At 41.5% G+C, this 26154-nt stretch overlaps 1 protein-coding gene across 6 annotated transcripts in view; it reads left to right on the top strand.

The window, feature by feature from the left end:
* The window catches only part of ATXN1 (ataxin 1), a 417571-nt gene that overhangs the window by 199341 nt on the left and 192076 nt on the right, over positions 1-26154 (top strand). For 5 of the 6 annotated variants that reach the window (XM_065630258.1, XM_065630260.1, XM_065630257.1 and 2 more), the window contains exon 2: positions 2331-2451. The exons of the other annotated variant lie outside the window; for it this stretch is intronic. The gene's annotated coding sequence lies outside the window, so the exon portion shown is untranslated. The remainder of the gene's footprint in view (positions 1-2330; positions 2452-26154) is intronic. 6 annotated transcript variants of the gene reach the window in all.

Below are 26154 nucleotides of genomic sequence, written 5' to 3'. Positions count from 1 at the left end.
GCCCAGCAGAGGTGTTTCTCCTCGCAGGGGCGAGGGCCCAGGGAGTTCGTGGGCAGTTCCCTACACCCGAAGTGCAGCTTTTCAGTGCCTCGACTAACTCGGCCCTTCTTCTTCGGAGAGGAGATCCTCTGCTCGGCACAGCCGCCTCTGTTTTGGGCCTCCGTACTGAGGAGGTGGCTTGAAATAGAAGAGCCTGTTAGGAGGATGGGCTGGAGAGCGTGGAATAATCGTACGCAGGACGACTCCTGTAGAGTGAGCCCTTGTGTGCCGCATGCTGCTTATGCATATTTTATTTTAAGACAAATTACCTGTGTGACTAAGAGCATTAGAAAGTAATTATTTTCAAAAAGGCCATATACATATAGCTAAAAGACTTTTTGAAAATAAACAGTGCATCTTTTCTCCCTTGCCCGTCTGGCCTGATTGAATTTATTTATAAAAGTTGAAAAACTACTCTTGTTTCAAAAAGCATTTACAAGAGACCTGGAATTTCACTTAAGAAAAAATTTTATGTAATAGATCCAGTGGCCTAGTTTCCTGTTAATTAAGAAAATAGACACTTAAATGCAGCCACCCGAAAAGCAACTAAGGATTTAAACCTTAGAATTTAAAAAGAATCGTTTTAGTAATGTAGCCAGTGAAACAAAATCAAGGCCTAATTTTTCCCCTCGCGGAAGTTTAGCAGCGCATCTTGGCAGGCGGCAGTCAGGGTTATCGCTGTCGCCGTTCATACAGTGTGCTGCTTTTGTTGTGGTGCACTAATTGGAGGGGAAATGCGATGAAGCAGCGTGGCAGGCTCTGACGAAAGGCCTGTCAGACCCGCACGGATGGTCTGAAGTGAGGCAGCTCACGCCGGTGCCGCTCGGGAGCTGTGGGGCTGTGTGACAAACTCGGGGTTGTGCACGATTTGGCGGCTTTGGAGGATGGCGTGGGTACCACGTGTGCCATTCACAGGGCACAGGTAACAGCTTTAGTCGTAGGGCACTTCTGAGACGGCTGTAACCAACTCTGCTTTAAGAAATAAAGAATATAATTAGCGTGAGAAGCAGCAGGGTGGCAGGCTCGGCACAGGTAAATATTTCATTGCAAAGAAATGATGCGCTGTGTTCCAGTGACTTCAGTAGCCTGAGCTTTGCAGACTGAAAATCGTGGCCTCATCTTTTAATTTTACTTTTATGCAAGACTCAAAGCGCGATAAATAAATAAATAGGTATTTGGACAAAGGCACTGTATGTTGGAGTCTTGTTCAATGTTTCATGTTCTGTGTTTAAAGAAATTGAAGGTTTTTACTTGGTTCTGGCTGAGCTGTTACATGACTAATGTTTTAAAATGTCAGGAACTTTGCTGACTCCTGACTTTTGCAAAAAGATAAAAACCCCGTCGATGGCCATATTTCCTTTTTGATCTCAGTGTATGTGTTGAGAACATAATGCCTCTTTTTTTTTTTCCCCCCCCCTCAAAGCTGTAGTCTGAGGTGGTTGTGCAACACAGGCAAATCTGTGTGTGTGTATTGGTCACAGTCTGCAAAGTTACTTTAGTATGTGTCCCAGTGAGGGTTTTGCTGAATGAGGATTGATTAAAGAAGCTATCTAGAGTTAAGTGTGTGTGTAAATCCTTCCATAAATAGGAACGAGTAAGTATGCTTATGAACTAAAACAACAAAAATGCTTCTTGGCGAGGGAGAAATGGTCCCACTAAATCCTTTTATTGTCCCAAGAGTGATAATGATATTTGGTGAGATTCCAAGTGAAAAACCAAAATGTATGTTGTTTAATATGTGATGTCAGCAGAAATTCAGTGCTGGCTCTTTGTAATTTTACTGAGCAAAATTATAGAAACAGAAAAAATAACCCATAACATTGGTAGAGTTTTCCTTTGTTTTTATTTTTGGGGGATTTGCAGTAATATGCATTGACTCTAGGATGCCGCTATTAATGACGGAATAGTGCACAAGATAATGTCACGTTTCCAAAGCTGATTATTTTTCACCTAATAGTAGTAGCTGCAGCAATATGTTTTCTGGATGATGCCCCTCCTTAAATAAAATATGTTCTGTTGACAGTGAAGGCAGTCATCTCAACTCGCTTATGATTCTTCACCTCATTAAGATCGCATTTAGAAAAAGAGCACTCAGTTTGAATAAATGGGCTCTGCTCTCTATGTGCTCTGTCTGCAGGATTAAATCTATAGCTTATTTGTGCTTGAGTAATAGCAAAAGCAGTCTCAGTCTTCATTGGGCTGTCTTAGCATGTTGTAAATTGTTTGATGCTTAACTGTGTTTTTGTTTCTTTTTATTTTGGTTTCCATCTCCTCAACTCCTGGATCAACAGCAACATCGCAGGCCAAGCCAGATGGGCAAGCAATACAAGCTGTGAATTTATTCCTGACCCCTGCCGGACAGTGACCATCTTCCTTTTTTTCTTCACCACGCAGATATGCACTGCCAATAAGGTGAGAAAATGATGCTTTTTGATTTCCTCCAAGAAGCGCACACTTTCTACTCTGGGCTTTAATCAGGGTGGACACCTTACCGGTGTCTGTACGATTACCTACCCGTGATTTGTACTTCCCTTGCCTGACAGTAGAGGTCCTTGAGAAACTCTCCTCAGAAAAATTCCATTAACTCTGGTGACTCAGTTCGGTGACTTACAGGACAGTGGGTTCCAGATGAGTGGTTTTAATGCTCACCTCAGGTCAGAGCGTATTCGGTTACTAAAAGATGATAGTATGAATGAGAAAGTTTACAGGCTTTGATTTTTGTTGTGAAATGCCACGCGTAAAATTATATAAATCCTTCCTGCGCTTTTATGTTCGTTTTCAGTGGTTCTTGTTGCTTGCAGCCTTCTTGACTATTCTAGTGTCTTGAGTTCCTCCTATGCACTAAACCTTGTCTGGCATAAGGATACTTCCCAGGATAACTAGTCATACTGACGTGCCTGGATGTCTTTTTACTCTGGTTTGAGGAATGTTTTCAATTCTATTTTTTTTTCCCCCCTAAATGCTGTAGCCAGACAGGATGCAATAGTGCACATATATCAATCTGCTCTCTTTCTCCTCTCTCTCTCCTTCCCGTATGATTGTGGAGAATACCTTGAAAGAAGCAAGTCTAAAGGCTCAGTGATCATACTGCCAATAAAAAGAACATAAATTTTTATTTTGTTTCTTTAATCTGATTGTCATTAAGCCAGCCTGGATTTTTGGACGTGTTATATGATTTTTGAGTGCTTGGGGTTGGCAATACTGCTAATGCTTAAAAAAAAAAGATAAAGGGTCATAAGAAAATTGCCTGTGTCTTTAAATAAAAGAAAATGAAATGTAGTGCTTACTTGCAGAAAATCAAAGGATTTTTTTTTCTACTTACAGCCAGAAAACTTAATTACTATAGCATTCTGTTTATGAGGGGCTGATCAGAAGGTCTCCATTGCAGAATAACTTTTTAATGTATACAGCATGTCATAGAAAAGTATGCGGCACATAAATTATGTTTTATTGTGGCTGTGGGGAAGGGTGCTGTGCTTTAAAGGGAAGTTGCCTAAGCAAGTAGTTACATGCAAAGTCATGCCTGTTTATGGTGTACAAATGAGCTTGGATGGTGTGTGTGGATTGTAACTACTATATCTCTTTGGAGCAAGGAGGATTTCTTGAGAGTGAAAAACCAGACAAAGTGCCTGTGCTCTGACACGTTTCGTCTTTCCATTTTGGAAGAAAACTGACTTGGAAGCAGCTATTGACTTGGGAGATTGAATCGAAAAATGCTTTTTGTTATGACATTATCATTTCCACAAAGCGTTTAATTTTTTTCAGAATTAGCTCTTGGCTTGTATGAAGTTGTATTTATTTGCAGAAGTGATTACTACAGGAAAGGCTTATATCTATTAATTAGAAGAAGTAATCGTTTATAGTGTATTGGTCAAATCCTATGAATAATCAAATCGTGTTATCCAGAATGTACCGTGAAGTCACCTTGAATATTTTAGCATCTGGCATTTCCTGTGATTGCCTGAGGAAGGGTGTAGTAGATGTTAAGCAAATATTTTGGATAAAAATATGACCTATTTAAGTCAGGTGTAGAGGCATGACAGGTGCATAGTACTATACCACCTTTTTCTGTACCAGTGCAGCTTGAAGTACAGCGTTGTATTTTAGGACCTTAGATAAGATTTGTTTTGGCTTCTTTTTTTCTTGTTGGACATTTTTGTTGCTGAGTTTGGTGTACCTCTGTTGGCCTCATTAGTTAGTTCTAATTTTCTATAGGGAATGATCAAGGCACACTGTACAGCCAAATAAGTGAAATAAAAGTTATTGGGGTAGAGACTGCCTGCTTCTCTCCATCACTGGGTGTACCAGGTGGGAGTTCACAGTAGTAACACGTGAAAGAAACATGACCAGGTGCCGTGCAGCCACGGGGAGGTCCCACAGCTGGAGATGGAGCATCCCATGCTCAGACCCATTGTCCTTCCCGCTTTTGCATTTGTTTCAGGGTGAAGGTGGCGACAGCCCCTGTCCGTTTCAGGCAGACCTGGGTTATTACCACAGAGTCTATCTGAGGGACTGAATGCAAGACGCATTCGAACACATGCAAAATCAGATCTTGGAAACCTTACTTAGGGCCTGATGGCCCTACGTGTACGTTCGTGGCTTTACTCGCGTGAGGAATCGCGTGGCTTCGGGGAGTAACATCGCTGTTCTGTGCGAACTCCAGGTGTGGTGGTGTGGTCACCCTTCCAGTTCAGCCAGCCTTCTTGCAGAGCCTTCTAAGCATTTTGCCTGAAAAAGGACACCAGGATTAGTAAAAATAAATTTAATTAAATAGATAGATATATGGCCTTTTTTTATATCATGACTTTAGTTGATTTTAGCCTGCTCTACGTTCAGAGCATGTACTGCCTCCTTCCGTGTAGGCAAAGGACTCAATGCTTTCTTTTAAACAGTTGCGTTGAGAGGATTTTGCATGAGACACTGAATATTTTAACAACTAAAGAGTTCTTGTTAATCCTTTCCACTGTCGAGTCACTTGATATCTATTAATCATACTATAGCATTGAGTTGAATTTACAGCTGCAGCCCGTTTGTAAGAACTTTTTTTTTGCTGAATTTTCCATAGGTAAGTTTGTACACCACCTAATGTGGCTTGTTTTTTATGTAAGACATAATTTCTCTTTCCTGCAGACTTCTGGCATCTGCTCTCTGTAAATGGACAACAATCTGTCCTTTTAAAATACTTTGTAGTGAACATAAAGAGTGCTAATCCATCTCTATATTAGTGTGTCCAGTGGTGGCTTTTTGACTGCCATATTGATGTCCTTTTATCCGAGCTGGTTTTATTTCTTCCCTCTCATACTGTTCACTAAGGCCTACTACAATGGCTGTAGGGCTAAAAGAAGGTACGTTATGGAGATTTTGAACATATTAGTAGCACAAGTGACACGGAGATGTGAACTAGGTATAACTGGATAGTAATTAGAATTTTTTTTAATTGTTTTTTTTGTATGTAAGTGAATAACTGTAAGGTAAATTACATGAAGTGATGTGAGTGCAGACTGATGTGTTAGAAATGAGGCTTTGCCATCCCCTCAGCCCTACTACATCACCTCAGCCCTGATCTTTCACGTTTTTGCTCTGTTTTTCCTTCAGCAGATGCTGGAAATCTGGTGTCTGACTGATTGGCAGTTTTGTAACAGGGTTTAAAGCGTAAATGGAGTTGGGTGTAGTGTTCTTTCTACATAAAAACACGAGGCATGCGTTCCTAACGATATAAGCCAAGATCTGAGGTTTGATTCACCTTCCAGCTTCTATTTTAAAAATATATATCTGTAAGTGGAATAAGACACTTGCTGTCCCACGTGCTGTAACTTTTTGGCGTTACTTTAAAGCATGGGCTTTCGGATATTGGAGTAGTATATCAGAGAGATGGAGAACTTCTAGGTGCTGAGGGCGGTGAGATGACTCGATGCGAAGTTTGGCTGTGTATGAGCCTCAGCATCCGTGTACACCCTCTTCCTGCCCTCCCCTCAACTGTGTGTGTTGGGCAGGGTCCTGCCAGTGGGTTTCGCCATGCCTTGGTACCAGGGATATGGTTTTGGGTCACAGCCCTTGAGACCAGGGGTATGGTTTTGGGTCACAGTTAGCCCTCAGTACCAGGGGTATGGTTTTGGCTGAAAGTTAGCCCGAGTGGCAGCGTCCGGGTTCGAGTGTGTTAGCTGAAGAGTTTCTCCTGGTGAGATGCTGTGATGGAGGCAACCCCCAAGTCTGAAAATTCCTTCTTTATTTTCTGGTCAGTTACTTAGCAGCGATCAACCCATTTTGGGACTAGCGGCAAACCTGACTTAAGGATTTATTGAGTCACTCTTTGCTCTATAAAAGGTGCAAATGTTGAAATGTTTCTCACTCATATTGGAGCGTGGTTGTGACTGTTACCACATTTTTGTTTGTCAGGTACCCACGCATGAAGGCCCTTGTAGTTTTGTAAATGTAGCATTTCTGTGAGGCCAGCTACTTAGAGAAAGTTAGGCTTTAACAGAGAAGAATAATTTCAAAAAGCTGGCTTAATCCTCTTTTACCGTGCTGGGAATTTTTGTGCTAGTGAACATTTTCTCATTGGTGCCGTTCCTTTTCAGTGCTAAGTGTAGTAACTGAGTAGAGAGCGATTTTTCAAACTAGTATGATAGTAAAAGCGTTTCTCCTCTTCCTTAGCCCCTGAGCTCATCCCCTTCCTGTTACTGTGTCATGTTAAGAGCTTTCCCCAGATACTACTGACAGCAAGTAGATCCAGAATGGTTTGAAAATTGACTATACAAGAGGAAAAAAATCCTAGTAGATTATTGCACTACAAGAAGTTATAAGTTTATTCTCCATGTACCACTAGCAGTTAAAAACCCATAGCACTAATCATATGTAATACATTTTTATTTACAGATTAGTAGGCTCTACTCTGACATATGACTAACAGGGAAGCCCCTCCCTTTAACAGTTGTATGTCATCTGCTTCAGAGAACTAATTACTTGGCAATTCCCATTTGATAATTCCCTCTTTATTTTCTGATGAGTTACTTAACAGTGATGAGCTTGTTGAGCAGAATACCGTGCTTAATCTGTGCTTCAGAAACTACAGTGCAGGCCTGGGGATATCACTGTTTTCTAAATGCTGTTTAGCCTTGCCATAGGAACACTGAAACCGCACTAAGACATGTTAACAGCTCACAGTTAACGGCAAGCTTAGCGTGAGTGATGCAGCATTTGACAAAAAATAAAAGAGGGGTTTAGATTAGTGTTGCACTGCAAACAGGATGTTAAATACTTCATTTCTCCAAAAAACCCCAACCCAAACCCTAGCATAATTTAGACATCAAGAAGCAGAAGCTTGTGTCAGGGATATCTCCTGTATGTCAGTTCTCCTCTCCACTGAAATAATAATTTAAAGGAAATTTTATTCTCTAAAAAAATCCTACTGTTTCTTGTAATACCTGTTTGACAGTTCAGCTGATACTGATGATTGTTGTGTTGTTTTAATATGAGATATTATACTTAAGCAGATTATCACTCTGTTTTCTCTACTCTTACCTGTTTGTTTTTTTAATTCTTCCCCAATCCCTTTTCACATTCTTTTACTCTAGTGGCCACAGCAACCCTCGTTTCTAGCCAGGGAATGCATTACAAGTCTCACTGCTAATTACAACATCCCAGTGTTCCCAGAGGGTACCTGCGTTCAGTGACGCTCAGCTGCAGCGCCAGGCGAGGGGATTTATGGGGTGAAGTGACCTGGGGCTGCTCATGGCAGTCCTGGGGAGAGGTCAAAGTCAGTCTCTCCTGCAGATCAGGAATCAGATGGGTCCCGTTCAGACCCAGCGTCTCTGAAATTCAACCGTGTGAAACCATGCTGTTTGAATTTGATTAAAATTTTGTTATTGGCTTCAGCAGAGGCAGGTTTGTGGATCAACTGCAGTCCCTTTGACTAGCTGGTGGCATTATCCCATAGATACTGCTACCTGAAGAATTGCATTTTAGCCAAGCTGGTGCTGTAAGCTGGGAATTGGGCTTTCTTTTACTTGAATAAGAAGTGGTAGTATTTTGTGTATTAGCTCACATGACATTGCATCATCAGGCTTGCTGATTTATTAGATATTTACAGTGATGTCTTTTGGCCAGTACTGAAGCTGTGTCACAGGCTTGTTTTATCAATGAGAAAGATGCATTTGTACATAGTTACATGTGTTTTTTTGTAAAATTAATCAGAGTAACAGTAATTTTATGAAACACAGAATTCAGAACAGATTAATCTGCTCTAATTGTGTTCATGAAGTGCACCAGCTATAAAATCTTTTGAAAAGAATATTAATCAAGTTGATCAAAGGTGGCTTAAAGTACAGAATTCAAATATGAACACAGTTGCTTTCTATCTGTCTGTATTTTTGCTGTAGCTTGGGTGATTGCTTTTAATTTTTTTTTAATACAAAAATAAGTTGTGTTTTGCTTTTTGGATTTTTTTTCTTTCTACAGAATTTGTCATGTTTTAAAAGCAAAGATACAAGAGGGTAAAAGATGATCTTTTGGGTTTTTTTATAAAATACAGTTAAGTAAGGAGGATAATAACCAACTAAAAACCAACAGAAGGTCATTGAACTATTTAAAAATTTAAAAAAATTTTTTTTTTTGATCCTGTTTTTTTTTTTTTTTAATGACTCAGGATATCTCAGGTAGTACTGTTATACACGTTGCTGAAAACAAATCTTCCATAAGAATCAGAAAAGAAATATGACCATGAGCAGAATGCCCCACCTGCCATCTGAAAGGTTCACTTACACACCTGGGAGTTGTCCCTTGACAGATCCTTCTACAAACCATTGCAGCTGTTGTGGAGAGACCTGCATCCCAAGCCACGGTGTCAGATTCATTTTACAGAGGCAGCCAAATTGCTGCTGGATGGTGAATCGGTCTGGTGTTCACTCACCTGCCCAGAGGTGGTCTGTCCGCCTGTGGATTGCCCAAACCACCTTCTGTACACCTTCCTCTTCGGGCTTAGCAGCATTTTCCCAAAGATTGGCTCAGGCAGCATTGCCTATGACTTCAGAAGAGATTGTGCCCAAGGACTACAGATTTGGCTCAGGGGTTTTTTTTACCTCAACAAAGGGAGGCAATGTTCCTAGTCATTGAGATTGAACTTTTAAGTAAAATGTTTGGTCCCAGAGACGCTGATACAGATATTTTTATCAATATTTGTGCAAGTAAAAGACTACCATATGAATATTGTGAGCATGGTCATTCAGTTAATACAAGATTTTAACTTCATACTAATGGTTTAAGATTTGAACATCTAGTTTGAAACCAACTCATTAACATATGGTAGAGATTTCTCTGCTGATAACTGCTGTCGTCTCCCTGACACCCAAATGAAACCGTACCTTCTCCCCAACTTTATTACAAATGAGAGAACTAATACATCCTAGATTTTGTATTTCTTTCCTCTGGATTCTCTTTCCTTTTTTCCCCACCAGCTACCCTGAGCAATGTTAGCCTGACTCTGCTGTGAGCAGCACTTGATGATGGAATAGTCAAAGATGAACTGGTGCATCTGGGCAAATGCTTTTTCCTTTGCATTTCCTGGTTTGCAGAACTGTGAAGCTGTTTCACCTCCTTGCTTGGGTCTTGTCTATCTCCTCTTCGAATCAGGGATGATTTTCAGGTTTCCTGCTACCAGTCTTGCTAAATTTTCTTGGATCTCTGCTGTGATCTGGCCTGATATTTTTGTTATTAATGATACAGTCTTGGAAATCACTTGTGATTTCCTTTGTGAACTTGACAGCTGATTAATTAAATTGTGGGGAGGTAAGTGACACAGCAGTGCAGTCTCCGTAACATGTTTTGAGGTCTGCGTTCTATTTTACGGGGAAAGAGGATGATGATAGATCTTATGGACCAATAATCTATAGTTTAAAATTGCATTATATGTTTTTTTGGATAGTGCACAAATGTGTTATATATTGACTTAAAATATATGTGATACTACAGTACTGGAAGGATTGGAGAAGGAGTAAAAATCTGTATTTTGTTCCATATTTGTACAAGGCGACAGAGTAACTTGGTCCTGGTGCCTGGTCTTCATCTGTGAGAAGGATACAAACCAGTATGAGTACGTCCTACCACTTGTTGGCCAGTTTATTTTGATTGCAGCTCAGCAGCAGCTTCAGGGGGAATACAGTGTGTAGGGACTGAGTGAATTAAAGTAATTCCTGAGTGGAAGTATGACATTTGTTACATGACACTACAATCCAGATGTTATTATCTGTTAGAGTACAGCCAGAAAGGGCCCTGAGGAAAATTGAGGTGGGTAGAAGAAGGTTTATAGTAAGCATCTGAAATACATTAAACAGCAGCAGTCAAGTACACCCCTGTTACCTAAGGAGTCAAGCTTGTTGAATGTCACGTTGGCTGTATGGAATGGAAGAAATGCAAACTAAGACACGCTTCTGCTACGTGTGCAGCTCTGCTCCGAAGCGCGTTCATCTGTCAGCTGGCTGGCTGCGGCGTTTGGTGCTGTTTGTACAGCTGAGCCAGAGTGTCTCTGTGAAACCACTATTGCTGTGCAGCCTCTGCTGCAGCAACCAGGTTTTTTTCATAGAATAGTTTGGGTTGCAAGGGACCTTCAAAGGTCGTCTACTCCAACCCCCCTTCCATGAGCAGGGACATCTTCAACTAGATCAGGTTGCTCAGAGCCCTGTCCAGCCTGGCCTGGAATGTCTCCAGGGATGGGGCATCTACCACCTCTCTGGGCAACCTGTGCTGATGTTTTACTACCCTCATTGTAAAACGTCTCTTGCTCATGTCTGGCCTGAATCTCCCTTCCTTTAGTTTAAAACTGTTACCCCCTGTCCTATCGTAACAGGCCCTGCTAAAAAGCCTGTCCCCATTTTTCTTATAGGCCCCTTTTAAGTACAGTAAGGCCACAATAAGGTGTCCCTGAAGCTTTCTCTTCTCCAGGCTGAACAACCCCAACTCTCTCAGCCTGTCCTCATAGCAGAGGTGTTCCAGCCCTCTGATCATCTTGGTGACCTCCTCTGGACCTTCTCAAACAGGTCCATGTCTTTCCTGTGCACAGGGCTCCAGATCTGGACACAGGGCTCCAGGTAGGGTCTCACCAGAGCAGAAGGGCGGAATCATCTCCCTCGACCTGCTGACCGCGCTCCTTTTGATGCAGCCCAAGATATGATTGGCCTTCTGGGCTGCAAGCTCACATTGCCGGCTCACATCCAGACTTTCATCCACCTGTACCCCCAAGTCCTTCTCCGCAGGGCTGCTCTCAAGCCCTTCATCCTCCAGCCTGTATTGATACTGGGGGTTGTTGCCCTGACTCAGGTGCAGGACCTTGCACTTGGCCTTGTTGAACTTTGTGAGGTTCACATGGGCCCACTTTTTGAGCTTGTCCAGGTCCCTCTGGATGGCATCCTGTCCCTCAGGGTGTGTGACTGCACCACTCATCTTGGTGTCATCCGCACACTTGCTGAGGGTGCAACTCAGTCCCAGTGTATATGTAATTGACGAAGATATTAAACAGTACTGGTCCCAGTATGGACCCCTGAGGGACACCACTTGTCACCAGTGTCCATCCACTACTCTCTGGGTACAGCCATCCAGTCATTTCCTCATCCACCAAACAGCTGACCCATCAAATCCATACCTCTCCAATTTAGAGAGAAGGATGTTGTGGGAGGACCATGTCAAAGGCTTTACAGAAGTCCAGATAGATGACATCTGTAGCCTTTCCTTTGTGCACTGATGTAGTTACTCCATCATAGAAGGCCACTAGGTTGTTCAGGTTATGCTCCTTACCTTGTTTAACGTGAACTTTGCATGTTGTGTGTCACACCAAGGGGCTCAGCCCAAGGCAGTGGTGGAATAAGCGGTCTGGTTCCCACCTCTTTTACTTACTTGGATGGTCTAAATGGAGCCACACAGGTGTAAATGTGGTGTGACAGAGCGTGGGATCTGGCATGAGGTCTCCAGAGGGTGTCAGGGTCCTCTGGGCTCAAAGATGTCGGCAGGTCAGCATTGCTGATCAGACACTGCTTGTTTGGTGCTGCTGCAGTTGAGCTTTAGCTTGGCTTCTCCTCCAAGCAAAGAGGGAATGAAAACTACTCCTCAGTCAAGGGTTATCAGTCTTCTTCCTTTCTCTGCCTCATGTGAATGTGTTGGTGAAATGGACTAATCTTTCTCTATATAGACCAATCCGTATCTTACCCGTTCATCCTTTTGTCCCATTTTAACCTTTTCCAGACTTTATTCTTTTGTTGCTGGCCAATTAATTTTTCTTCTTGCCTGTTCTCTACTGAGTTTCTCCCATGCTCAGCTGTTCTCGCTGCTGCATATCTGACCTACTTGTACGGCTCCCTCACCAGGTTCGTTACCTGCGTGATACTTTGTATGTTGGCTCTTTCTTTGGCTTGATTTTTGTGGGTGTTGCTCTGCGTCTAAGATCCATTTCTGCTCAGAGGGTTTCAATACCTCAGTAATTTTCTGCAGAACTGCAAATTTGAATGTTGTTTCATCTACCTCTCTTCCTTCCTCGTTAGTCATAGCTGAGTTCTGAGCTTTGCAACCCTGAGATGATCTGCCTGGACAAGCCTTTCACTCTATACAGCCTTCCCCTTCTCCTCATGGGAAAAACCCTTTATTTCTTCTCTGCAGCTTCACTGTGGGTGCCCATTTCCCTGGCTGAACATTGGATTTTCAGTCCCATGTGCCCCTGCCAGTTTTTCCTAGTTTCCAGATGCAGTGTCTCTTCAGCAGGCATCTTGCTTTTCAGGCTTGTCAGTTGGTCTCTAATAAATCAGTTGCCTATATTTGTTTGTATAATACTACATACTGTCAATATTTAAAAAAAAAAATCAGTTCTTTTCTCTGTTACCTGAGCATGAGCTGAGAGCCACCCCCCTGGGTCATTTGTTCATAATATGAGAGTCACTGTTACTTTATTATCATATCATGTGAACTGCTTATCAAAGGATTCTTTTACTGTGTTAATAGCAGCACTTCAAATTGTTCATATTAGTAAGCTTTAAAAATGTAATGTAATTTTCACATGTCATAGTGGTGGGACAAAAATAACAGCTTGGGCAGTTTTCCTTCGGTTTCCAGTCATTTTCATACTGTGATTCTGTCCCAGTGGCAAAGTTCTGTACAAGCAGGTTGCAAAACTTTCAAGATAAAATGTAAACTAAACCAAAAAGGAATGTTTGAAAAGCACTTCATTCAGAAAAGGAAAAGAAATTGAACACGGTATGCATTTTGAGTGAGGCTCTTCAGTGAGGGGGAAAAATTCCTGGACCGCTGTGGAGAAGTACAGAAATGAAGCACAGTACCACTGAATGAGTGAAGTTCACAGAAGGCATAAAGTGAAAAAACTTGAGAGTTGTGGTGTTGTCTTTTGGTTTTTTGGTGTTTGTTTTTGTATCACTGTGTTTTTGCCAAGAACTGATTATTGGAATGATAATGTGGTTATAGGAGATGTAAAAAAACCCTCCAACTTAACAAGTATTTTTGTTGATAATTTTGGAGACTATATGCTTTCTCAAAAAACTAGGCTTTTGATTGAAAGGAAATTGTCAAAAATAATGCTTTTACCTGAAAATTGATACCTCTTCTTGTTATAGGTAACACCGAAAAAGGTACAAACTAAAGCATGTTAGAGGAAAATACGTATTTTCCAAATGGATTTACTCCATGTTAACAATAGCTTGCAGAGAGTTAGTTTCACTTTTCCCGTATGTAGACAATTTCCCAAGGTGAGAGATGCATCTGAAAAAAAACCCAACCACATGCTTGTAAGATTATAAAAATTGGTGCAGGGAGCTCAGAGGTACGAGTTGCTACTTTTAAAATTCTTCATTAAAAACAAGACTAGACTCCATATTGATGGAGTCCTTTTAAAGGCAGTGCCCTTTTAATCAGCAAACAGGTCCTCTGTGCATCAAATAATTAAAAATAGAGCAAAGTTTCTGAACAAGGCGTCTGGCAGAAGCGTCTGTACTTCCATCTGTGCATGATTAGCAGAATGTTTCATGATATTTAAATAGCACAAGCTTTGCTCTCTTTTTTATTATTTGTTGTGCTGAAGACCTGTTTGCTTGTTAAGTGGCCTTTTTTGAATAGTTACTGGCAAGGAATCAGGAAAGTGTATGAAGACATCTTGTACACACTACAAATGCCAAATTGTCCCTTTTTTTTTTTTACAAAGAGACGCTGCCCTTTTTTTTTGATAGGAGCTTTACCACATCCTTCACTTTTTTTTTTTTTTTTTTTAAATTTCTTATGGGCCAGTTCATTTCAGAGGGAGTTTAGCACGTACTGTGGTCACTGCCCATGGACTATGGTTTCACTGATGGGGCTGTTATTTTTGCAACCCTAGAGCTCAGAGGCGTGTTGCCACGCAAGTACGTGCCGGGCTGTATTTGGAGGGGACGTGTGGCCACTTGGATGGGCAGGTTCTGCTGGCCGTGCACGGGAGCCGTGCGCCTCATCTGCTGCGCACACCGAAGCCTTACCCTCTTGGCAGGGACGTAATCAGCCAGGCAACTGCTTTCCAGCTGGTTTTGAGGCTTTAAACTGGGAGACTCCTCCTTGCTGGCAGTCGTTCAGCATGGGATTGCGTGCTTTTCGTCTCTGGCTAGCAGCATGGTGCTTTGCGGTTGTAGCCACTGCTTTCCCTTCGTACTAGTAAAGTTTTTGTGTGTGTGCTTTACAGAGAGCTGAGCAAGTAGGTGTGCAACAAAAAGGAGCTGCTGCCTGGATGCCGAGTGCGTTGCCGTGGCTGGCTGAGGGCACTTTTGTAACGGGCCAAGTGCCCAGTTGTTGGGAGCTGGCAGGGAGCTGAGATGCTCTGATGGGCTCAGAGGTCCTTTGTGGAGAGCTGGTATTCAGTCTCTGGACAATTTGTGTTCTTGGATGGACATGGAAAATAAGAGCTTTTGTGGCGTGTGTAAGTGGGGTTTTACTCTGTAGCTGGGCTTTTTGTTGTGTGTTTTTTTTTTTTTCCTTCTCTTGTTTGAGAAAGGCTGTGATGTGTGAATACTGACCTGGGTCATCTCTTAACTTCAGTTCAGGACTTCAAAAGAAATTGTGGTTACTACTGAGAGCAAAGGTCTCTCACCCGTCAGCATAAGTGTATGAACTCTACATGTTCATACCTCAGACAAAACATTGAGAAGCTTTGTCCATGGAGAAAGACCCTGCTACCGGCTTCCACGTAGGGCTCACCTCACCTAGCTGGTGCTGTGTTACTGGTGTCCATCATGCTGTTTCTGGCCCAGCTTCTGCAGAGCAGACAGCTCTGGGGTCTCAGAGCAAGTTCTCCTCAGCAGGATTATCTCTTACCTGGGTGAGTAGTTGGAAATTCAGGGAGGGGCAGCGGTAGGACCATTTTGCAAATGCCTGTCCGTTGCGTGGTTCAGCTTACAGACACCCAGGGAGGCCTGAAGGTGAACGAGTAGATGCAGCAGAGACCTGGAGGGGTGAGAGAAGGAACAATCATATTTTACTGTATAAGCTCAGGACAACATATATGCTCATTCCTTCAGCTAGGCCTCTCAACTAGGGCACGAAGCAGTTCCACTCACATTTTACCCACATCACTTCTAAAACCTGTTAATATTGGTCCCCTTAACAACTGATTTCTGCAGAAAGAAATAAAATTACTTCTAGAGCTGATTCTTTATCAATCCAGTTTGGTGTGCCTAATAACTAGTATCCCTCAAGGAACAGGAAGGAGAAGGAAGATTCAGGCTCATTTTAGATAGATGTATAAAGCTGTGTTGGTAGGTTGCTTAAACTGAGCCAAGTTTTGTGTTTTGCTCCTAGTACTTGTTCTCAGAATATACCATAATGGATATTTTGGAACAGCTTCAGCTTGTGTTGTGAATGTGAATTAATTAACATTAGTATGAATTGCATATTGTCCAATGGAATTTGTTTTTCCGTGTCTTCTGTCATGCTCAAGGTACTTCAAGCACTTTAAAATAATGAGTTCTGCTGTAATAGTGCTGTGGCTCTGTAGACGAACATAGCTGTCCTTCTGGGTGCAACAGGAGATCAAATTCAAGGATGGTTCTGCTGATTAGGTTGGGAAGAACATTGTTTGTGATGTTAGTATTACCCCTGCTATTTTTTAAAAAAGCATCTGTGACAGTCTTCTTATTTTGGCAGACTTGATTTTGCTGTTTATGACTTCATTTATAACTCTCAATGCAGTGTAAACAGAGTGATGAGGAATTGCAGGGCATGTTATTCATGAGCTTTTGTTTAAACCTCATTGTTGCAATTCTAGCCCTGATTATTTCACATCATGACATACTACATGGAAAAGCTGGTAGCCTTTGATTTCTTGAAACAAGACCAAAGCTTCCATTTATGACCTTGCAAAAACACGTTGTAGCAAAGCAGGTAAACTGGATTTCAGCCTAAGATGGTAGGATACTGTTGATTTGTGTGAAAAATGAGGGTTCTCTTAGTTGTCCGCAGGCTTCCTGAAGGAGTGCATTGTATCACTCACAAACAATTCCTTACAGCTGGCTGGAGAGAAGTATGAATAACATCCAACATGCAGGCATCCCCAAGCACAAGGATTCTAATGGAAAGTTTGATGACCAGTCAGTATAGAGATATTAGCAAGTATTTATGCAACTCAGAGTTGTTGACTACTGTAGACATGTTGTTTTAGGCCCTGCTCCCACTGGCGTTCCTCCTGTCGACTTTTGGAGGGTTCAGGTCAGACCCCTTTGGCTCAAATTTGGAATGAAGTTAATTAAGACTGAACGAAGCATGCATGTTCTGAAATCAGCCTCCAGTTTCAGAGGGGAGAACAGAAATAACTGACCTGTACAATGATATTGAAGTACTTTATGTCATGATCAGGCCGTATACTGAAAATAAAGCTTTCCTTGAGGTATTTGGGATATTTCATTTTGATCTGTAGCTTGTAGTGTTGTCTGTTAGTGTAAGGCTTGATATGTTTTTGTGCATTCCTCATAAAGCTGTCCTTTGGCAAGGAGAAAAACATATCCTTCTAATTAGCATGCACCTTTCTGAACATGGGAATAGGCATTCATTATTTTCAGTTTGTACTATTTTATGAAAGCTTCCCCAAAACTTCGGCAGCTTGGTAGGACAGGGTGGCAGTTCAGTGCGTTCTCAGCTGTGCAGCTCTAATACAGCTTGCTTTTAAAGATATCTGCATGTTATAATAAAAATACCCCTTATAGCTAAAGATATGTAACCACAGTCAATTACAAAAGAAAGAGACTCAACTAAGTACTGAAACGGGGAAAAAAAAGGCAAAGATGAAAGATTGTTTTAAAGCAGTAGAAATGATGAAAGAATTACTATTCCAGAAATATTTAGGAAAAAAAAAAAGCTCAGTGGTGGTGGTTCACTAAAGTTGCTATCAGATAGGGAATATGTGTGGAACAAAAGTCTGAAATACTAAATATTATAGATTCAATTTATTTTCAGGGCTCAGTTGTGCTCCAGAAAAAGAATAAATGTGTAGCTTTGCTAAGAACAACACAAGCTAATTTGGGGAAATGTATGAGTACTGCTAGAAAAGCTGAACAATACATCTCTATGTAAAATTGCATGTGACTGGTGTAAGTGCTGTTCTGTCACAGCTAGGGTTGCTGAAATTTTAAGCAGGTAGCAAAAATTTACTGTTTAATATTTCATAGATAATAATTGTTCCGAATGCTTTAAATAGCACAGGAAATGTAGTGTCACAAACTTGACATTTGAATATTAATATTGATACTGAAACAGTCTTACCACAAAGAATGCCAGGGCTGCAGGAGGAAATACAGCATTTTGATCAGATAAAGAAAGAAAAAGTTTTAAAGCCTTTCAGATAAGTTGAAAAAATGCCATATGAAAGCTGGCGCAAGATTACTTTTCAGGATTGGACATTTTATATCCAGTTTTGGGAATATCCCTATACAGGAAAAGTTGGAAGCAGAAAGATGTATTTCTGTCATTTCTGTTTTCCCTCCTCTTCCCCTATTTGCCATTTGATAAGGACTGTCTCAAAAAAGTTGATAGCACAGGGCTACAAAGTGTTTTGGATTCACTTGTACAAATACATGAATGTGAGTTCAAGAGAAGATGCACAGGGATGTATAGTCTTCTCTGTCAATTCTCAGACTTGCTTGAGATGTATTGTAAGTTATTTTCTGTAACATCAAGGTGTGGCTGCAGGTTCTTACAAAAGTGTGTGGTGAGATCAGAAGAATACAGCACTTCACGTACAAGCATACAGTAACTTGCAGCCTACCTACGTGATGGAGCCCAAGGCCCGTTGCCTCTGCCTTCACAGTGTAACAAACCTCCCCCAAAGAGGATGCAAAATAACGATGGAGACTGGTAAAAATCACTAATGATACTTTGCAAACAGAAGAGGCCAGCCAAAGCCAAGCCCATGTGATGAATAGGGATATATTAATAATATTTCTGTTCTGTCACTCTGTGCAGTGCAGTGCTGTTGTGGATGGTGCCCCACTGTCAATGAATTTCTTGATAGCTTTTGGCAATTATGTCGTTATGTAGATGATTTGGTAAATCACTTAGCTGATGATAGCACTGGTAGGTACAGTGCTTTCCAAAATTCCTTATCACAGAGCATGTAGAGCACATTTTTGGCATTGTACTGCTGGCATAGGTTGTGCCAGTTTGATTCTAGCTATTTAGCTTTGTGCAAGCTAGTTAAGGAGTTTTTTGGGAGGACAAGAAGGAAAAGTTTGTCAGCCTCCTTTCTGAAAGTGTTTTGGTAGTTGTGACTTCTTTTTCTCTTCTAAAGTGTATTGTGCACTTTCAGACTCTCTTTATTTTCAGATGTGATTAATGGTAACTTTTATCTTTAGAATACAAATTAATTTTTAGCTTACTTTTGCACTGTATAATACTCCTCTCTGCATAAACTGCTTACGAGACAATTTAAAAAGATAGGTATGTATTTAAAAAACAAACAAAACCAAAATACAGTTTGCCTTCTGGAATATTTATATATTCATAGTTGTAGGTGCTGCAAGATATTTATGCCAAAGTTGCACCGTTCTGCTTTGTCAAGTGTAAGCAGCTCCCCTTAGCCGTGTGTTAGCCTCTGTAAGTAGGAGGAGAAATTGGGCAGGTCACTAGAACCATTGCAATGCCTTTGTGGCTCTGTGTGGTGACTACACAGAAACAACCCCTCTGAGGTACCTTTTGCAGGGGGATGTTGGGGAATCCCAGATCCCTGGCAGTCATCAGCGTTCTCGTCCAAAGGGTGAAACAGCAGCACTTTTATTAAGAAACGCAGAACCCCTGCTGCCACTGTGCATATAGAAACCGAGCAGAACTTCTGACCCCCAGGTGATGCCAGTGGTGTTTTAGTCCGCCAGAGCTGTTGAATCGTTAGGGACCATCTCATTTTCACCGAGGAGAGCTGGACAAGATGGTAACACATGGAGATTTTACTCTCCAGGGCTGTGCTGTTTGTGAGGTGATTCACAGCATGTAGAGAGTGAATGGCAAATGTTGTCCTGGAAGCGTCCCAGTTTGTTATTATTTTGAAGTTGTTTTGCCCAGGCACAAATGCTGATGATTGTGTGAGGAGCCTCTAGAGCTACAAAGAGTGGAAGGTGACTTTCCCGCACCTTAGGTTAGGTTGTAACTAGTAAACGACATTTCGTGGCCAGGTCTTCACCCCACTATCCAGATCTCTCTTCTAAATAAAAACCAAGAAAATAAAATACTCAGGAGACTTTGGCCTGTTACAAGATGGGTTGCTCTTGCAGATGATTATGTAGATCTATTTTACTGCCCATTCGTAACACCAAGATTTAGAAAAGCATCTTGATATTGAACTACCCAGAAACACAGCACAAACTGGGAGTAATCATACTGAAACAAATTATTTTTTTACATCCTGTACATGCTTGATTTCTTCAAGTGTTTCCCAAAGTATCAGCTACATCTGTTGTCAGTGGTAGGATAATAGATTAAATTTTTTTTTTTTTTTTTTTTTAATGCTCTTGTATAGCTGCTCTTAGGGACACAGCAGTAAATTGTTAAGATAACATTAATCTTCTGATTTAGTGCCTGAACCTGCTCCCTTGATGTTAGCGCAAATTAATGGAATTGGGATCAGACCTTTTAAAGAACAAGAATAATAAAAAACCCCTAAACCCCAACCGTAGTATCTTAGAGCTGACCAAGTTAAAAATATAAATGAAAAAATTTGACATACATCTAATCCTCAGCTAATTTCCATGGTGAATGGCATAATCTTCCATGGAGCTGTGAGTGGCCAACGTGTTATTGTAGATGGGGGCCCTATTAATCCATAGATTATTGACAGAGCATATGGTAACTGCTCCAAACCATGCCATATACAACATACTTTTGTCTTTGTATTATTGTTTAAAACTGCACTCTAATATGTCACTGGGGACATACGTAGTCTTGGAAAAACTGTTTATACTGTGGTATTTGCTAGCAATACGGTATATGACCAGGATGTGCACTAGATGTTCAAATTATGTATGCTGCAGAATTTGCAGAATTTGTGAATTTGCATTTTAAAATACTTGTCATTTCTGGAAATACCCCGAGGTGTAACTGTCCACAACTTCCCTCTACTCAGTAATTATTAAATATTTGCTTTCAAAGCTGAATCATTCGCCAGCTGGGGAGTGGGTTTCCCAGCTAGCAAGTTTAAAAGCTTGCAGTCAGGACTGTGACCCAGAAAGTTTCCTTACCATTATTGCTGTCCTGTTCTTTGATACATGTGAAGTACCAAAGCCTGTTAGCTGAATGCCCGCCTCCCTGAGTGCAGTTTAGTACCCAGCCCTTTAGAAAAAGTGATAGCTAGCGGAGGGTGCTTGCAAAATCACAGCCTAGTTTAGTTTAATCTGGCAATATTTCACCTGTCGTCAGTTGCCCAAGGAGAAAAAAGTTGTTTATGCCTCTTGTCAGTGTATTGCAGGTGTGAACCCTTGGGAGCAGGAGTTCAAACCTGTAAGTGTAGGTGGATGTCTGTCCTTCCCGGGGTGACATTTCAGAGACTTAAGGGGTGGGTTATGGGAATACGTGGGGGTCTTGTGCCTGAGACTCTGAAAGCTGGGTCCTCCCCGGGCTCTGTGCTATTGGGGGATGGGGAACTGCCTGGGGGCGGATGACCAGATTTTCATTTTTCGCGTCTGCCCCTGCCCACCCTTTGCTGTCACGTTTTAGTGAGGTTGACTAATTTTTTATATGGTGCTTGTGGGATTTTTGTGTGATAAAGAGCAACACTAACTAGAAGTGCATCCGCTATACCTGTAGGTATCCCACCAGCTTTAGAGATTAATCCATCCCCCACCTTAAGCAAGTCCTCCACATTTTGGGCATTTGAGTTTCCCAGGGGACTGCAGGGTGTTCACGCTGCATCGGAGCAGCGGCTGCTCCTCACAGGGCTTTTTCCACTGCTCCTTGCTGCTTCAGGGTCAGATTTAACCCAATTGCATGCTTGTGGGTGCCCAGTGCCAGTGGCGCAGCTGGGGCATGGGGCAGAAAAAGGGAAGAGGCACATGGGGGCTGCCTGCGGGCCTGCACACCTTCTGTAAAGTTTCAGGATGCCCAGAAAATACTGAGGCCAACTAACTGCCAAGCCTGGAGTTTGTTTAAATACACTCCAAATGTTGCATAATGTCTGCAACTCAAATTTTTCCGTCCTTGAGGAATGTTGCCCCTTTGGGGTAACTGGATAGAGTGTGGTATGGTGGATACAACAGTGCACAACTGTGGGAAAGCATTATTGCGGTCTTCACTGGGGCTTCCATCCTGCAGAGCGTTGTTGGTTACATTGGTTAAATGGTTTGTAATGTAACGGTGGTTTTTAGTTTGTGGTGGCTACAGTGACCAGTGACTGTGGTCTGTGAACCAGCTGAGAGCCTCAAGAACGTTTGTTGAGAGAAGCAAGCTGAAGCTTGCTCGGCCTTTCCACAGGTGAAGTGAGATCATGAAGTTATCTTTTTGGTGTGCTGATTGTTTTGTAGATTATTAATTATAGTATTTTCATTTTCATGTAATTTCTCATGCTTCTTTCCTGTACATTTTCAGTTGATTGATATCTCTTTCTCTTTGAATATGCATGTGGTTTTTTAATGTGCCAAAATGCTTTATTGATCTAATAAAGTAATTAAACCAAGTGACTCTGAAAACATGGTAGGGTAGGTTAGTGAATTTATTTAAAAATTAATGTTTAATGTACAACATCTTCTGTAAAGTTACCGAACATTCTGTTAGCAGTATTGTAGTTATGGCTGTTTTCAGAGAACTTGAGACTTTACAGGAAAAATAGTATTTCGGAGTAAAATATTTTCTGCTTGTTTTCATTATGAAAGGGAATAAACTGTTACTGTCATTGTTTGTGGGAATCCATCCATTTGTCACACCTTGTAGTAAATGATAATACTGCCCTGGCAATTTTTGAGATACTGAAGTGTGGAAGTGAAAAAACCCCTCATTTCGTTATTTAGATAAATGCAAATAATTTTTTTTTTTCCTTTTTTTGAGCTTTCTCTGACAGCTTTTTAAAAATTCCACTATACCCCCAGTAGATGGGCCCGAAACAGAAGAAAGCAGTCCTGAAAGTTCAGCCTGGTTCCTATCTGAGCGTGTGCCTCTCTTGCCTCGTCGTGAATTCACAGCAACCCACAGGCATGAGAATGTGGAACAAGCTGCAGAGTCACCCCAACTTTGCTTACTCTTGAGAAGTCAGGCTGGCAGGAGAGTGGAAAATGCTCTCCAGTGAGAGGTTTGATGCTTAGTAGAGTCCGAGACGGAGCCTGAGGGGGTAAATTCAGGCTCAGATGGGGACGGCCTTGCTCCTATCCCATGCCTGCCTGCCCTTCCTTGCTGTGCTCCCCTGGTGCTTTAGTGGGCCTTGCCCACACATGGTGGCAGGGAGGTGCTCTCCAGGGGTTCGCCCAGGCAGTGTTCTTCCCACCGGGACTCATGGAGCCTTGCCGGAGTTCAAGTGAACTGCCTCATTAGTATTATTTTAGCTTCCAGTCAGCTGTAATAGTACTGGGAGGCTGCTTCTGCTTTGCGCAACTTACTAGAAAATGTATTTTTACTTTCGTGCATGTACACCTTATATAGAAGAACATGTGGTGAGGCTTTTTGTCAGGAGACAGCGTGAACTGTATTTTCTGGTGTCACGACCAGCAAGTATGAAATCTGCATCAAAATGCTTTTCCCAAGCATCCTTTAGGCTGACTAGGGAAAGGTACCACTGGGTGCACAGGGTGCTCATTCCCAAGCTCGGGGCAAATGCTGATTCTGGTCCTCACTGGCATCAAGGAAGTTTTTCCATTGAGTTTATTAGCAAACTGGGGAAGTGATCTCAGAAATCCTGCAGCCTTAAGGTTGTGAAGTAGGAACGGATGGGAGGAACCCTAAGTGATATGAGGGAAGCAGAAGGCTTGGAGAAGGAAGGTCCAATAAAATAAAATAATAAAACACGCCCATAAAACTGCAGGACCTTAAGTTTGAAAGGGTAGCTCCATGCTTACAGTCTTGGCACAACTTTTCATTTTTAATCGGCCTCCTGGCTTCAGGCTTCCTCCTGCCAGAGCTGTGGTCTGTGTGCCTGCCCTCTGCAGCTGGAGGGTCCCTGGTCTGGCCGTGGCAGTTCTGGTGGAAGGGGCCATAGCCGAGGGAGATCAGAGAGTCTTCCCTGTAGCAGTCATGGCTCTTGGGTGAATGTGCTTGGCTGGTTTTCCAGATCATAGACTTCAGGCAGTATGGCATTAGAAATATTACAGGCTATTTAATATATTGTTGGAGCATTTGGCTGCACTAACTGCTGCTTTTAGTAGAGTTTGGATTTTAGATTTTTGGGACTGAGAGGGTTTGGAAGTAAACTTTGTTTGTTTGGTTTTGAAAAAGGAAGCTATTTCATGCTTTGAAGGAAAAAAAAAATACGAAGACAGAACTGCAAGTCTCTTCCTTAAATCAAAGTTTTCTGCCTGAAATGGGAACAACTCGGCAGAACAGTTGAAGTAAACATGGCCATAAGTGCTTATCTGAGACACTAGCATCCTCTCTTCTTACTGTGTTACTTTTTTGTGGTATCCTGGTGTCTCTCAGTCACTGATGTGTTTGTTCTCACAGCACCTCCTTCACAGGCACACGCTTTCACCTCCATTTTGATAGTTGCCACCGAGATTTGAGACTTCATCTGAAGAGCCCACTCCAGGAGTGTAGGTTTTCTATACCTCTGTAGCTGAATTGCTGTCTGAAAGGTCCTTCTTCCTCCAGCCCTCACTTTCTCTCTACCTCTGTTGTGGCTTTTTTGTTTATTATGGGGGAAAAAAACAGAGGCAACTGTTCCTGAGTCATCTCAAGTTAGTGTTCAGCACGGAACAGGATAAAATCTAGGCCTTGAGACAGCAACTGACTGATAGTGTCCAATTGTAGCCTCTGTGGGAGGTCAGCAAGTGTAGTATAAACACTGGGAGAATTGCTGAAAATCACGTATATGTGTGAGAGGGCAAGGAGTTAGGTGCTGTCATCTAAAGCGAGTGCCTGAGCGTGGGGTCATGTTGGGATTTTTTTCTATTAGGTAGAAAATTGTGCCGTATTGTGAGAATGGCTTATTGATACCCAACAGTCCAGTTCGGGTGGCTTTGTCCGAGTGTTTTAAAATACCGTAGACTCTCACTAGGTCTATTATCTGGGGAGCACGGCCACACGTAAATAGCTTTTGTGCTTCCACTGTACAGTTGCTTGAAACTTCATTATTAAAAATAGTTTTTATTTAAGTTAGTATTTTGCTCTTATGACTACCTTCTAAAAGACCAATTTGTTTTAATTTGTACATGAACAGCAACAAAAATCTTTTAGTTACAGAATGTGGGATAATAACTTATTTGATAGGTCTAGTAAAGTAAAAAATTCTGTGATATTTGGTAGATTACTTCTGTATGTTCAGCAGCATATTCTTTAAAGTAGTGGAAGAATAAGAAATGAGAAGTGAGAGCAGCTTTTTTAATGGGAATTAATGTGTCTATACATTTGCGAGGCTCTAGTATATGTTTTCCTTCTTTTTGGCTATGTTATGAGGAATAAAATCAATTAAAGAAAGAAAAAGACCTTGCCTCTCTCTGACAGTTCTGTCATGCTTGACACAATAGTGCATCAGGACATGAGAAATGATCTCAGCCATATTTTTAGTCATATTCTGAAAAATTATACTTCTTGGTAAAATAGTCTCCAAAATTATAAAGCTAGTACACATGCAGATGTAAGTATATTGCACTTCCAGTGTCAATCTAGTATATAAAGAGCTTCACAACTGTTTAAATCTGTTCTTCTTTCATAATTGGCTGCAACTTGTTTACTAATGCTTGAAAGCATGTACACATCAAATAAAACTCTGGTATTTGGGCCATAGTGTACCAGCATTATGCAAAAGGAAGATTAACCACACTCTATATTAAGCTACAATCCACTTTACTCTTGATTCCTAGTTCTACTAAATCAACCAAACCATCAAAGAAAAAAATTAGTGGAAGGGTTCATCAGACAGTATATTTATTTCCATGTTTATTTGCATTATTGTTAAGAAAAAGGCAATCAGAAAAGCAAATCTCCTTGCGCCTCAGGGCATTATAAATTAGTGATAAGGCATGAAGTGAGCTTTTGGGTGTGAAAAACTAGCAACAGATGCAAACACTTCATAGCCGCATTGTATGGTATGTACGGTGTTGCTGCAACAGCTGAGACATGGTACGTTCGCTTTGACTGCTGGTGCCATTAATAGGTAGTCTTTAGCCAGCATTATAGTGTCAAATCTGACATGGAATGAATTTGCAACAGTGACTCGAAAGACTTTCCTAACACGAAGCATCTTTATTGCAGATCATTTTAGCTCTTTCCTGTTTTTACTCTGCTGTCTTTCAGCGAAAAGGTCAAAAAAAGCAGTAGCTCAGTGACTGAATTTTTCAGAAGTGCTTTACAGCAGGGAAAGCGGGGAAACCTCTTGAAGTGGTGTCTTATTCAGTAAGTTAAGCCTTTTGTTCTTGCAGTTAATTGCTTTTTCCTTTTTTTTTTTTTTTTTTTTGTTGAATCTTGTGTATCAGTTTAATTAAAGTGACTTTT

This window comes from Caloenas nicobarica, chromosome 2 (assembly GCF_036013445.1).
Source record: "Caloenas nicobarica isolate bCalNic1 chromosome 2, bCalNic1.hap1, whole genome shotgun sequence".
Lineage (NCBI taxonomy): Eukaryota > Metazoa > Chordata > Aves > Columbiformes > Columbidae > Caloenas > Caloenas nicobarica.
This window is presented reverse-complemented; position numbering and strand designations above follow the sequence as displayed.